Source organism: Mus musculus, chromosome 12 (genome assembly GCF_000001635.26).
Source record: "Mus musculus strain C57BL/6J chromosome 12, GRCm38.p6 C57BL/6J".
Classification (NCBI taxonomy): Eukaryota; Metazoa; Chordata; class Mammalia; order Rodentia; family Muridae; genus Mus; species Mus musculus.
In genome coordinates, this window is record NC_000078.6 from 61161230 (window position 1) to 61176870 (window position 15641).

A 15641-nucleotide genomic window follows, 5' to 3' on the forward strand; every position below is an offset into this window, starting at 1 on the left:
CTCCCCTCCCCCTCCCCCTCTCCCTCTCCTTCTCTCTCTATCTACCTGCCAACTAAAAGTCAAGGAACATTTTTCTTCCTTATTTCTTAACCAAATCACACATCTAAGTGGCTTCTAAAGTGTAAATTTCTCTTTTCGTGTTTGATCTTTCTGATTGTTCTTGACAAGTTGCTTATCCATTAATCCATTACCAAAATAATGTATGTAATGTTGTCTGCATTCATTCAGATTTTTTTTTTGAAAACTGTTTCTAGTGGCTACCCACAGTTTCACTCTTTTTCTCTGTATTTCCTTTAGACAGGAATAATTCTGTGTTAATATTTTAAGATGGGTCGTTGGCCCCATCCCTCAACTGGTGCTGTGCCTAGCCTCTGGATATGATCTCTTCAGGTTCTCTCTCCCCTTTGTTAAAAATACCCTTTGTTGGGTATTTTAACTAATACATCCCAAATGTGTCCTGGGAGCCTCTGAAAAATATCATCTTGCGTGAGGTAAGCCAGTCACAAAAGAACACACTGGTATGTACTAACTGATAAGTGGATATTAGCCAAAAGTGATCTAGGAATAAGGTGATACAACTCACAGAAAATATGAAGCTCAAGAAGAAGGAAGACCAAAGTCTGGATGCTTCAGTCCTACTTAGAAGGGGGAACATATTAATCAGAAGAAGTGGAGGGAGAGAGAGACCTGGGAGGAAGAGGAAGGAGGAGGGAAAGGGGGGTCAGGACCAGGTGAGGGAGGAGACTATGGAGAAGTACAGAGGGTCATGAAATTGAAAGAAGGTGTGTAGCAGTGGATGATGGGGAACTGTGGAGTCCAGGTTAGTTGATATTGTTCTTCCTATGGGGTTGTCATCCCCTTCACTTCTTTCAATCCTTCCCCTAACTATCCCATGAGTCCTGACCTCAGTCCAACGTTTCCTTGTAATTATCCACATTTTTCTCAATCAGTTGCCTGTAGAGACTCTCAGAGGACAGCCATGTCATGTATGTCCTTTGGGGCTAGGTTATTTCACTCAGGGTGATATTTTCTTGTTCCATCCATTTGCCTGCAAAATTCATGATGTCTTCATTTTTATTAGCTGAATAGTATCGCATTGTGAAAATGAGCCACATTTTCTTTATCCATTCTTCATTTGAGAGACTTCTGGGTTCTTTCCAGCTTCTGGCTATTATAAATAAGGCTACTATGAGCATAGTGAAGCATTTGTCCTGTTTTATGTTGGAGCATTTTTTGGGGTATATGCCTAGGAGTGGTATAGCTGGGTCCTCAGGTAATACTATGTCCAATTTTCTGAGGAACCACCAGAATGGTTTCCAGAGTGGTTGTACCAGCTTGCAATCCCACCTACAATGGAGAAGTGTTCCTCTTTCTCCACATCCCCACCAGCATCTGCTGTCACCTGAGTTTTGATCTTAGCCATTCTGACTTGTCTGTGATGGAATCTCAGGGTTGTTTTGATTTGCACTTCCCAATGATGTGTTCTTGGATTTGGTTGATGAGCATTTTATTGAGTATTTTTGCATCTATATTTGTTTCGGGAAATATCTAAAAAGACCAGCAAGTTATTGTACTATGCCAGCCACTCTCTGACCCTGTGGCTGTCTCCCTGCCTTTGTCTCTACCTATCCCCAGAAGGGACCAGTCATGTTATTCCCATCTATAGTTTGGTTGACTCTGGAACTGCGAGTTCCTTCTCAGCCATAAATCCCCTATGGACATCAGTCCCACATTACAGTAACCCGGTGAAACAAAACTCTAGAAGCTTATAATTAAACACTCAGATTTATATATCAATAAATTCTCAAATTACAAGGTGCCTACATAATAATTAAAGGTCCAATTGATAATGGTACATGCTGCCCACCTAAATTAGACAAGTTAGCCCAATTATTCTATCTCTATATGATAACATATCTGCCCTTGGCTATTTAAAGTCATGCTGGTTCTGAATCATTCTTCAAACTCATTTTCCTTATGAATATATGTGGCAGGGTTTGCCATTTCCAATTACATTAAAATATTAGTGAAGCAGGAGGCCTGTGATTAGACAAGGAAAAGGGAGGCAGAGCCAAGAGTTACACACACACACACACACACACACACACACACACACACACACACACACAGAGAGAGAGAGAGAGACAGAGACAGAGACAGAGACAGAGACAGAGAAACAGAGAGAGAGAGAGTCAGGGAGAGACATTGACAGAGAGACAGAGTAAATTGGGAGAGATTAGAGGAGGCAAGGTGGAATTGTTACTTCTGGAAAATTTTGATATACAAATTTTTACTCATTGCATATAAAATCAAGATCTGTAAAGCTTAAATATAATTTAATGTGTGGAGATTTACCATGTGTGGTCCTTGTGAGTGAGGGAACATGTTTTAATGGTATGTACATATCTGAGTTGGTATGGAATCCAGAGAAAAGCATCAGGTTTTCTGCTCTATCAATCATTATCTTTTTTCCTTGGGACAGATTCTGTCTATGAACCTCCTGCTCTCTGTTTAGAGAGACTATCATTAAACAAGCTACCATGATTCTTCTGTTTCTCCTCTGTCCTCCTTTGCTGCAGGTACAGGTGTACTTGATCATAGCTGCATGTTTTAAGTGTGTATTGGCATGTCTGAAACTACGTCTGTATAGTTGCATAACAGGTGCTCTTATACATTGAGCCATGTCTCCAGCCTCTGAGTTTTAATTTTAAATGACAAATCTATAAAGCTGGATAATCACAGCATATTTTAAGGAATATAAATTTCATATGCATATTTTATAATTCTTGATTATATCTTCCAGCTACTTAGTAATATTAAAGTCATAGAAACATTTGCTACATATGTAACCAGACACAATGAATACAAGATGATTAAATACTGGTATAATTAATGCCAAAATTTCCATAAAGGAAAATATATTCCAAAACAAAATAGGAACAATTTATATTATTTTGATTTTCATTATGTATTCAAAAAAGCTAATAATTCAAAAACCCAAGGTGAGCTGAGAAACTCCAAACAGGGAATTTGAAATATTGGTAATACCTTTGGCATATAAGGATATGGGAAGTTCTCAATAAGATCAACATACCAACCTTCATTGGTACTTACAGTGGAACAAATCTGCATGTGAAATCTTCCCTTTTCTGTCCTATAAAACTAAGTTCCCTGTTGCTTGATGCATGGTCTCCAATCCCTTGAGACACTGCAGACTTTCACTATTCAGATTAAAAGACAATATGCTGAAGAGTTCTGTTTCCTCTTTATTTTAAATACCTTAACCAATCTCTATCAAACTAATTCTCTATTGCAAAATATAAAATTAGTATATTTACTTGTGATTGAGCTTTCATGCGTGTAAGTTAACCTAACTGCAATGACTATACATGTCGATGCAATAAGATGGTCCCTGGACAATATTTAAGGAATACTATTCCAATTTTACTTATTGTTAAAAAAATAGAAAAAAAACTTTAAAAAAATGAATATTATAAAGTTACAAGTAATTAATTTTACTTTTTACTATTATTTTGGATTATATTTTATGTGTAATAATTTTAAGGACACTTGTCTGACCAAAATGTCATCTTTTAAATAAATAAAATAGTTTAATCTTATTATTTTAAGTTAAAAATAATAAAGGATTCACCTCATATGAAGCTGAAACATTGCAGATTTCACTGTAATAAACAACCTGCAAAAGGTTCCATAAATGTATAGTCACCGGAGAGCCATCTGGTGTCACATAATTACACCCATCATTCATCCCATTCAGAATGCTCAATGTAATAGCTGGCCCAGGAATATCAAACAGACTTGGGGTACACTCTTGGAGACTGCCAAACCATAAGGCAATTAGCAGGTTTTAGTCATACAGGTATATTCCTATATTCATTTATGTTATATTTACAAATAGAAAAGATTCAGGTTTTATGCATAAATTTCAGCTAGTACAAATTTATGTCTATTAAAGCATATCTGAGTGGCACCAAATAGAAATTCAGGCAGTAAGAGTACACGATTAAGAAGCAGAATGACTTTTATAATTTTTGCATGTTAATTATTTGAATCAGCTTTGTTTATTTATTGAAAGTACATAAAATACTTGAAGACTTCTGTGGGATAAGATCAGTGCGCTTTGGACTATGAAGTGTTACAGTTATTGTTGGCATATTGTGGCTAACCTTACATTTATTAACCTACATTTTGTCTAGGTTTTCTGAACCGTTGTACTTTCAGAGTAGAAAAGAAAGTGTAAGGACAATTTATCTCTAATGGTAACATAAGAGCCATAGATGCATTACTGTACAGAGTACATATTCTGAAATTCTGTGAAGTTTCTAGTTAATTTCTCCTTTTCTGGCCTACAGCTTTTAAACTGCATATATTTTGTTTCATAGGCTCCTTTTCTCATCATTTGTTTTACTTGATGTCTTAATATTAATTAATTAACAACATATTTAACAATTCTGGATACTTTAACAAATTACCATATGTTCCTTATGTATCACTTACTTTAGATATTCTGCTTCATTTAATTAAAAACTGGGAGTATTGTACTAGTAACTTGATTAAAAAGCTATTTTCATGATAACATCATCCTTTATTACGTATGTGACAAGGCCTTAGTGACATAGCCCAATTTTACGTCAATTCATTAACATAAATGTAACCTTTAAGTAATAATATAAAATGCAAGAATTCATGAATCAATTGCTTATGGAGAATTCTTTATATGGGCAACTGTTTCATAAAGGTAAACTTACTACTAGTTGCTGGTAGAGTACTTACCTAGATCATCTATGATTTTCATCCAGTGTAATACAATAAAACGAAGGAGCAGGAGGAGGAGGAGGAGGAAAAAAAGAAGCCCTCAGAAAAACAATAACAAGAAATTTAACAATTATAAATCATTAGGAATATAGCAGATAGCAATAGCAGACCCCCAGAATGTAGAAAATGGTACATAAAAAGAATGGCCTCAAAACCCATACAATAAAATGTGTATGTGGAGGTTTACTGCTTCTACTGTATTTTTTCATAAATGCACACATCTATATTAATTATATATGAAAGCATAAATATTATACACAAATTTATTTGAAAGATTCAGCATGGAAAACAGGAAAGTAAGGCTATATTTAATGTATTATAAAAATAAATACACATCATAATCACTTAAATTTTTCTTTATAAATTAACACTTTAGTATTTGACAATTATTTTAATTTTCTTTATTTTTAATGATTATTTTATTTATTTACATTTCAAATGTTACTCTCTTCCACAAACCATCTATCCCGCCCCCTCTCCTTCTGCTTCTATGAGAGTGCTAACTCCATATGCCCTACTCCCACCTCATTGTCCTAGTATTCCCTGTGGAGCATTAAGCCTTCACAGGACCAAGGGCCTCTCCTCCCACTGATGTCCCACAAGGCCATCCTCTGCTACATATACCGCTGGAGCCATTGGTCCCTCCGTGTGTACTCTTTGGTTGGTGGTTTAGGCCCTGGGAGCTTGGTGGGGGTTGTGTGTGTGTGTGTGTGGGGGGGGTTCTGTTTGATACTGTTGTTCTTCCTATGGGGTTGCAAACCCCTTCAGCTCCTTCAGTCCTTTCTTTAACTCCTCCATCAGGATCTCCAAGTTCAGCCTGATAACTTATATGGTTTTTTTTTCTGCAAAGTAGTAGTGGGAGTTTATTATATTCATGAGTAAATTGAAGATTGGACTATTAGTGTTACAAAATTAATCTCTAATCCCCATTTGCCCAGTAACTTCCTGAAATGCTGGCAATTATAGTCTTGTAAAATAAAAAAGCCTCAAGGAAAAGTATGATGAACCATTAAGTGTGTCCTTCCAAGCCCATGCAGCATCTGACTCAAGGCCATTTCAGCTGGGAATGTTGGGTGAAATGTCCTAACTTAAGTCCATCTCTTGGTTGCTATTTACTATTTAATAAATACTTGTTTTAAATTTGGCTCAAAATGGTAGAGTTGGTCTTTCTGGCAAATTGCAGGAATAGCAGACCTAGGAGAGAGAGTGGTGTGAGAGGTCATATTGAATAAATGGAAAAGCTGTAAGAGTGGGTTGATTATGGAGGAGGAAACAAGGTACATATCTACCTTCCTTCACACAAAGCATATCCTGAAGGAGCAATCACATTCCTGTGATTGTATGGTTTCTTGGATGAAGAAGCCTGATATTAACCCGAGAAGACTGTAGGAGGCAGCAAAGGCCAGGATCACTGAAAATAGAATTCTTCAAGTCACACGCCCAAAAAGTGTCCAATACAGGGTATCCAGTCCTTTCCATTCCAGATCCTTTCAATGAAAACCAAAAGACTATTAACCTTCATGTTTCCTCAAAATTTTACATGTGATATGTACCCACAAGGGAAACAACAACAACAAAACAAACAATAACACAAAACTGCTTGTCTGTAAAATATCTTTGCCTCCAAGATGGAAAAGTAGTGAAGCCAAGGAGTGGTCACAAAATATACAGTGTCAGTGGGTAAAATGGTGGTGATGAAGGTTGATAATGACAATAGTGACTCCATGAGTCCAGAAATTTGAAATTTTCCATCTTTAATGAGAGCTTTAATTAGTTTCATCATGAAGTATGCAAAAGTTTGAAAAGCCTTATTTGATACCTCAGGATTAGAATTTAAACAAAAGCAATCTGTGACGTTTTCAAAAAAGAAAATGATAGCATCTGATAATACAATTAGCTTCTTAAAAGTCTACACCATTGTTCCCATGTTAACTTATATTTGCCCTAAAATTGAACTTTAATAAATATTCACTAGTCCAATACACATACAGATTTTAATAAGGGCCTGCGTCCTTAATAACACAGGGCAGAGTCATTGTGATGAGAGAAGTTCCAGTTGCTTTATATTAGAAGGCACTGTTTCCTCAAGTGAATCAACAGATCCCTGAAAGTTCACAGAGATAGAAAGTTCCTGGATCTGTTAGGATGGTATTGTTAAACCTCTGTCATGTTCTTCAGCTCTTACCAGGCCTGTACAATCAATGATACTTTGGATCTCCTTTTCTGTGAGATTTTACAAGCTGGTCCATGAGATTTTGATCTGTCCCAGATATGCTGATAATACCACTTAGAAGTCTAAGGAAGAAAAGGTAAGCAAATATTTTTAGCCTGGAAAAAAAAGCATTCTAATTACATTCTTAATGGAAATTAAAGAAAAATAAACCCACCATATTTATGGTCTTTTGTGGCTAAAGCCTTCTAAGTCAGTTGTAACAATGATAGTTATTAAACAGTGTTTACCATTACATGTAGTTTCCTTAGTTTCTGAGATTCTATAATCAATCTCTCCATTTCATACAGCTTATGCAGAGGTCTGGCTGAGGAACTACAAAGACATAGAAAAGGATTTTCATCTCTACATCCTTCGGTATATTAATGGTGGCAGCAATGACTAAGATCCACTGATGGAAAAAAATAGCTTTTATTTCCTACTTTTTGTGGGGAGTGTTCATAAGAAGTATTAGAAGGTGTGCTCATACTATAATATGGCATATACAGATGAATACAATATATTTTTCAGTATCCTACAAATATAGTAGAAGGAAAAACTGTGTATGGACAGAAAATCTTGAGATCTTAACAATCCAGACTATTGCCAGAGTTATTGGTGCCTGTTCAGAAAGTGATAATAAGGCTATATTGCTGAAGACAACATCTGTAAACTCAGTGACTGTGGATAATTCGAGTTGAAATGCTACTTACTTCAAGCCTTCACCACTATGGTCAAGGTTCATGGTATAGAAGATACTCTGGGTGCTACCAAAGGAAAAAGGAAAACATTAACCCAACTTCATACCCTTCATTCTACTGTGGTTACTTACCAGAAAGATATATCACTACAATAGTGGCACAAAGCCTGTGAGAGAAACTAACCAATATCTTATTGGAGTTAATGTTCACTCCATTACTGGCAAAAACCTAAGAGTAGGTGAAGCATGGACCTAGAGGAAAAGAAAAACTACAGTTCCACTCAAAAGACACAGGAATAAAACACTCCTAATGACATTCTGCTAAACTCCCAGATCAATACCTTTCTCAGCCATCATCAGAGAAATTTCTAGCAGTGCCAAAGCCAGATCCTAGAAGTCAGGTAGTCTAAGTAGGGGGATGAAATAAGCAATAAATGAGCCAGCAGGTTATTCTCTGAGTGAGAAACTCTCTGGGGCTTTACAAAGTCTCTGCAGCCAGACAAAAAAGGGGAAACACAAACATACACATACACACAAAATCACATACAGACACAGACAGACAGAGACACAGACACAGACACAGACACACGCACACACACATCACACACATCTCACACATTTGGTGGATGAAGCATAGCTCCAACAAGTTCAAATAACTTTATTTTTTCTTAGCCTTTTATACCATTAAGTCAAAAGTTCTGTATGCAACAAAAAAGATTGCTTCATAGTCATGAGTTGCATATTCTCTGAAAACCATCACTGTCAAAACATGTTCTGCAAAAAAAATAAATAAAGCAAAATCATTATATAAAATGAAATTACAATAATATGATTGATTTTATATTCTTCCTTTGAAATTCACACCTAACTGAACATTTCCCATCTACTTTTCTACAAATTCATTGTAACCTCAAAGCAATAATTTCTCTTACATTGATCAACAAACTTTAAACAAGCCAATTCTCCAGCAAAGTTTTTCCTAATATCTATCTGATGACAATTTGTAACTGCCAAGAAACAGATCATCTATCTTACATCTTATTCTTGAAATCTTGTTAAGCTAATCTGGCTAATCATTTATTACCTATTTTGGTGTTCATAAGAAAATTATTTCCTTTTTGTTCATAAGCCTACTTTCTCATGGTGCACACTGAAACCAGTGGCCACATTCCTAACACACAAAATCCAGGAATTCAGAACCAACAAAGAATGTTTTCTTTGATCATTAGTTTGTCCCAAGTCTATTTTTCTCTTTCATGTACAATTATGTGCTTTTAATACATAAAAACTCACTGAATTTCTCTTCAAACCTATTCAGCCCTCACTGCTCTAAGAGATGTGATATACTAATATATACTAATCTTGATTCTAATTTTATCATGTCATTCTGGCAAAAATTTAAACCATTGTCTTAAACTTTGTACTACTCTAACATCCTAAAACTACTTAAATCAAATAGAGAATTCTGTAAAATCATTAGTTAGTTTTAACAATATTATTCTATGATAGCTCTTCTACATACTGATCTGCAGGAAAATTGCCCAATAGGAAGTCTGTCTCCCAAGAAGCAATCATACCAGATTATAAACAGTGAGTGTCCCCCACCACCCAATCCCAACGTGCTCGATATGAGAAATATATCAATAATAAAAATGAGACAACACAGTTGCTGCAAGAACCAATTCAGAGATAAAGCCCATGAGGCTGTGCCTCTCTGAGGTGCGTCCATCACAGCTGTAGAAACTAGTGGACTGTCTTCAGGAAACTCACTTACCCACTGCAGTTCCTTCTACATGGCATCTGCCACTCCAGAAGAAGAGTAAACAAATAAAGGCTCATAGCCAGAAAATATACAATAAGTGAGAGATTTTGAAAAATTCAGTTCTAAAAAGGATATGTCCCTTTTTAGGGCTTCCCCTCAGGGATGAATAGCTCTATGGAAGAAGAGGCAGAAAGAGTTAGAAGAGATGGAAGACATGAAAGAGTCAAGTCCTTATAAGAAAAAAATAGGACTGGTAAACATACAAACTCACTGAGACTGCGGCTGCATGTTCAAAGCCTGCAAAGGGTATGGACCCTATGGAATTATAGAATGGAAGAAGTGAACACATACCCACATCTATATCCAGAACGTCTATTCAATTAATATCCACTTGCAAAGAATGTGAAGGGGAAACATTGAAGAAATAAACCACTCTTAAGGGTAAACCACAGCAAAGTAGTAGCTGGCCAACACAAAACTAAGTCAACAGAATATTCTCTGGTTTTTTTTTTTTTTTTTTTTTTTTTTGGTGGGGGGAGGTTCATTGTATCATAATGTTAATCAATAGCTATTGGGTTTTTTGTTTGTTTGTTCTTTTTTGTTTGTTTTGTTTTGTTTTGTTTTGATTTTGTTTTAATCTTATCAGTCCTTTGTGTAAATACTATGGCTTCCATTTTTGTGTTTTCATCTGATTCTTATTTGTGTAAACTTGTTAGTTTCTATGTCTGTATGCATTTCTTGTACCTTTTCATTGGCTTTTTTCTCCTGTTTGATTGTTTTGTCCTATTCTAATTTGCTATTTTATTTTATATTATTTATTGTACCTCTGATATCTCTTTGCTTTCTAAAGGAAGACAGAAAAGATGTGGACCTGAATTGGAGGGGGAGTTGGGAGTAGTAGTGGGTAGGGGAATGCAAAATCAGTACATATGGTGTGAAAAGAAACATAATTGATCCTGCAGTTCTTTCAGACAGGAAAAAATCTGGGTTAGAATTTTTGATTATGGTATGGCAACCCCATTGCACACTTGATGTCCTGTCTTTTTATTGGAGGTGGACTCCAGAAGTAGCCTCTCCCCATTTTAGGGCATTTCATCTAAAGTCCCTCCCTTTGAGTCCTAAGAGTCTCTCACCTCACACTTCTCTGGTACATTCTAGGGGATTCCCCCACCTTCTACCTTCTGAGGTTCCCTGTTTCAATTGTTCCTGACAGGGCTTCAGTCCTGTCCCACTCAATACCTAATCATGTGTCCCTCTTCCCTTCCCTGTCCCCTTTCCCACCCAGGTCCCTCCTTCCCTGACCACCTTCATGTGACTGCTTTCTTCTCCCACCCATGTGGGATTGAGGCATCCTCACTTGGCCCTTCTGCTTGTTAGCCTTCTTGAGTTCTGAGGATTGTATCCTAGGAATTCTGTACTTTTCTGGCTAATATCCACTTATTAGTAAGTACATACCATGCGTGTCTTTTGGGTCTGTCTGAGTTACCTCACTTGGGATCCATCTTAATGGAAAGCTCTAAGGCTGATACAATTACTGATGTTATGGTGTGCTTAAAGACAGGAGCCTAGCATGACTGTCCACTGAGAGGCCAAAAAAGCCCCTGAGACAAAAACATATACTTATACCCAACCACTGGACTGAGGTCAGGGACCCCTGTACTTGAATTAGGCTAAAAGAAATTGAGGAGGAAGGCTGACCCTATAGGAAGACTAGCACTTTCAACTAACTGGGAACCCTGAGATCTCTCAGACACTGATCCCCCAACCAGGTAGCATACACTAGGTGGTCCAAGGCCCCTGGGTCTGACCTCAGTGAGAGATGCCTAACCTTTGAGGGGTCTGAAGCTATAGTGAATGTGGAAGACTGGTGCTTGAGTAGAATATCCTCTTGGAGAAAGGAGGAGGAGAAATGGAATGAGGAACCGTCGAAGGGAGGACCCAGGATGGGCAAAGGCTGGACTGTAAAAAATAAAAGTAATAACAATGAAATAAAAATAACAATAAAATAAAACAAAATAAAATGTGAATTCATGATTCTTTGTCACAAAAGGAAATAAAATATGTGTTCTGAAATTTATGATAACTTCTAGATAGACAAAAATTTATGATACACATTAAAACTTTAATAAAATAATATTGCTGATGTAGTTTTACTGTGTTTTCTCAATTTAATTTTAAACTTAATGAATGGATGGTTCATTCATCATCTACTACCTAAGTTCTGTACATATTATGATAATCCATACTGCTTAAGAAGTAGTGTTATTTGTAAGTTTGTTGCTGGATCTATAGCCTTGATCATTTTGATGCACATTCTAAATTTAATTTAAAATGATAGTTGTTTATTATTATAAATATAATGTGGAATTAAAATGACATGATTTGAGATACAAGAAAATGTACATATATAGTAGGAATGCACAGACAAATGAAGAGGGAAAGTGGAAGAGAAGAGTGAGAAGAAAGAAACAAGAGGAGGAAATAGAACAGGTAAGAAGATGTAAAGCCTCCTGAAGAAATGAACTCATAGTTTTAGTTCATATTTAAAGCAGTTATCCATAAAATTGGAAGAATTCCTTGTTTTAAATAATTATGAAAGTTTTTTTTTTAATATATCTTATGTTCTGATATGTTTGTGTATGTTGCTTTGGAAAACAAAACTCTTCAGGAAGCTTTAACTTTGCTTCTGGCTGAGTTACTGACTTCCTGTGTCAGATCCATTTTAAGAAAATCAGAAGTGAAGAGTGTCTGCTAAAATGTAACTATGAGTTACTATGGATATGAAACTTGCAGAGTTCATTCCTTCTATCTTTCTGTAGCATCCTGAGCTGGAGTAATGCTGAAGTGCAGACTGTTTCCAAAACTGCAACGCAGTGCAGCTCCTGCTTACTTGAGAAACAGAATGCCACGAGAGCCAGGTACCAGCATTCTTCATCCAGAAGCATGCAGCCTAAAATGGCATGCCAAGGATATGAAAGATCTGATTGACATTTGTTCCTGATTCTCTCAGGTATTAGTTTTCAAAGTTGTAAAGTTTTTTTTTTTTTCCCGCTTGATTTTAGTCTTCTTAACACCTCCTATTTTTATCTAAATAAAGTTTTTTCTTTTCTTTTTCTGTTCATAATTTTCTGAAGTTGTTACCTTAATATTAGCATTTGCTTCTTATATGATGTGACCAATTTGTTCCTATTTTGCCGCTTTTAAAATGCATAATTCATAATACTCTAATTATATTTGGTGTGACATTACATCCCCTTAAGGGAATCTGTCTTCTCACCATTACTATGGGTGTTGATTTGTTAGAGAAAAATGAACTTATATCATGGTGCAAAGGAAGAACAACTACCTTACAAAGCTAATAAGACACTGAAATTTTTGCTTAATTGAGAAATGGAAAGTGGATTAAAATGAGCTTTTAACAGAGGACTTGATTGAAATTAGGTATAGACTTTATTACACATCAGTATTAGTGCAATTCACTGCAATGTGAAGATTTTGAGTCACTAATGCAAATGTTGTTTATGTTTGTATGTATTTGTTGATTCCTCTTGGATATCCATGCAGTTTAAAGACAGACTGCAAAATCAAACTTCTCTAGTGAAAATAAAACTTTCACACTGTTATAATAAAATACATGCTTAAAATCAGCCTAAAGCACAGGAGACTCTCTTTTTCAGTAGCATTTACAGGACATGGTCTCTGTTTAACATTTCTTCACATTTTTTTCCGTGTTGATTGTTATCTATTGATGTCTTATTATCAACATTTGCAAGAAGTGTAGCATTAATATTTCCTTAGTTTCTGTTCTAAAAGTAAAGATATTTTCTTTACTTTCTTCCAGATGTAAATATTATCCAAATAGTGTCTTCTCAGCATATATGACTGAACTGGCCAGAATTACCTGAATACATAATGTTTTGGTAGGCCATGTATAGACTAAATGATTCTACCTACTATTGGAAAAAAAAAGGATGTTGGCTTTCAAAACATAAACTGAGAAGGCTACAGGAGTAGTTGGTCTAAAAGCAGTATTTTCCAACCCAAATAACAGCAACATATATAGCTAGTGCCAAAACAAATTCCTTCTCTTAAAATCGAATGGGTTTCTTTTTGTTGGGTACTAGAAAAACCCTGTCTAATTCTGCTACAATCTTCTGTTACAACCTGTTCACTATGTATTATCAAAAGAATCTAAGTTCAGCTTATTCATTATTGTTATTGAAGCATATCAAACCATCTGGGGTATAGAAAAATGCATGTGGAAATTAAGTGCTTGCTGAGTGAATAATGAGACTGGGAAAGTAATTGAACATCACTTCCAGTCAGAATTTTGGCTTAAATGGTAACAATAATGAAATACAAATCAGGGCAGTTTTATTAGTACTCTAAACTAGTAGAAATATTATTGTCAATGAAATAATCTCTCAAACAAAAATGGTCACTGAATAAATGATATCTTTCCAGTAGCTGTTAACTCATGAGAAGTTCTTTAAAAGACCAATATCACTATGTGTATTCATAGATATATAAATGTGTACAGAACTGTTACAATATTGTAATTGATTACTATAAAATAAATCTGTTCATATACCTAGAGTTCTGTTTTTAATGAAATTACTCTCCATAGTTTGTTGTTTTCAAAGCATCTCTCCCAAGAGAGTGGTATGATGTTTTGTTCTAAGTCCATGCACAATAAATGATCTGGAATCATTAGAATATGGTGTTATGCACAAACAACTAGACAGGAATTCCATTACAGATGATTAGTCAACCGTGAATTCAGCACCCAGCAGATGGACAGCTCCAACGTGCCACATGAATTATGTGTATTGCAGCTGCTACTTTGGTAAAGCTGAAATGATTTTGATGAACAGCTGCAGTTTTCTTAGGAATCGATGCAAAGTACTCTAGTTTTATGTTTCCCCATCACACGGTATAGAAAGGGCTAATTACCTTGAATAAAGGTTGTGTGTAAAATCATTTATACCTTGCTGTGTTACCGTTATATTTGTCATACATATTTACATTTTGAGCACCAGTACTGTGTTATCTTATGTGTGTTTCATGTGTCTATAAATCAAAGTGAACAATAGTAAAATCCTTTAGGCTATTAGTTAATGAAAGAAAACAAAACAAAACAAAACAAAATGCTGAGGTATTATAATTTTAAATGATCCCTTGCATATGTTTGAAGATGGGGTTAAGGCAGTATTTGATTTACCAGAAACTGGGTTAAGACAGTTTATTTATGTATTTAGTCATGATTATAGATAGTTTTTATTTCAAAGGGTATTTCAAGGACTTGGACCCTGAGTTTTGAAATAAAAGGAAATTACAAAACAAGGAAACAAATACATAACGTTGTAATTATGTAATTTGCACAATATAATTACTTGAAATTTTTTAGAGAACCCATTCAAATATAAATGTTAAACTAATATTAAAATGTCTACCTTGGAATTGGGCAGTGGTTAAGGACGCATATTTCTGTTGTGAAAGATAAGAGTTCATTTCCCCACATCAGGTATCTAAAACCTGCATGTAATTTCAGCTCCAACAATCAACATTATGCAAAGCCGAAATATAAATACAAGTTGTTTGCTTATATGTTTTCTTTACTAAATACAATGAAATGCTACATAATATGCAATGTGATGTAGGAAGACCTACATGCTGAAAAGAAATGTCATGCTTTTTTTTTTTTTCCTTATTGGAGAGGTCTAAGTTACAATGATAATGACAAAGGGCTAATTTCCTTTAGCAATTTTTACTGATATGAAAAGTAATGAACACACTATAGTTTCTGGAAGTTATTCTTTGCTTTGATTTGTGTAGAACTTTAAAAGAAATGTGCTGTCTGGAAATCCTGCCATGTTTCTGTTTTTATTTTTTTCTTAACAGTTTTTTTTTTTCCATTCAAAGCAAAATTATAAGGATGTTCTTCATCTTCCTCTAGATTAGGAGGAATACATAAGGAAAGTATCAGGATTAAATTTATTTTGCAGTGTTCCAGTGGGAGGAGGCTACATAGCACAGATCATACATATGACTACCACCACAAGGATGTCGGTGAGAACGAAAACACAAACACACATATACATTCATTAACACCGGAATATGATCTGAGGTATGTT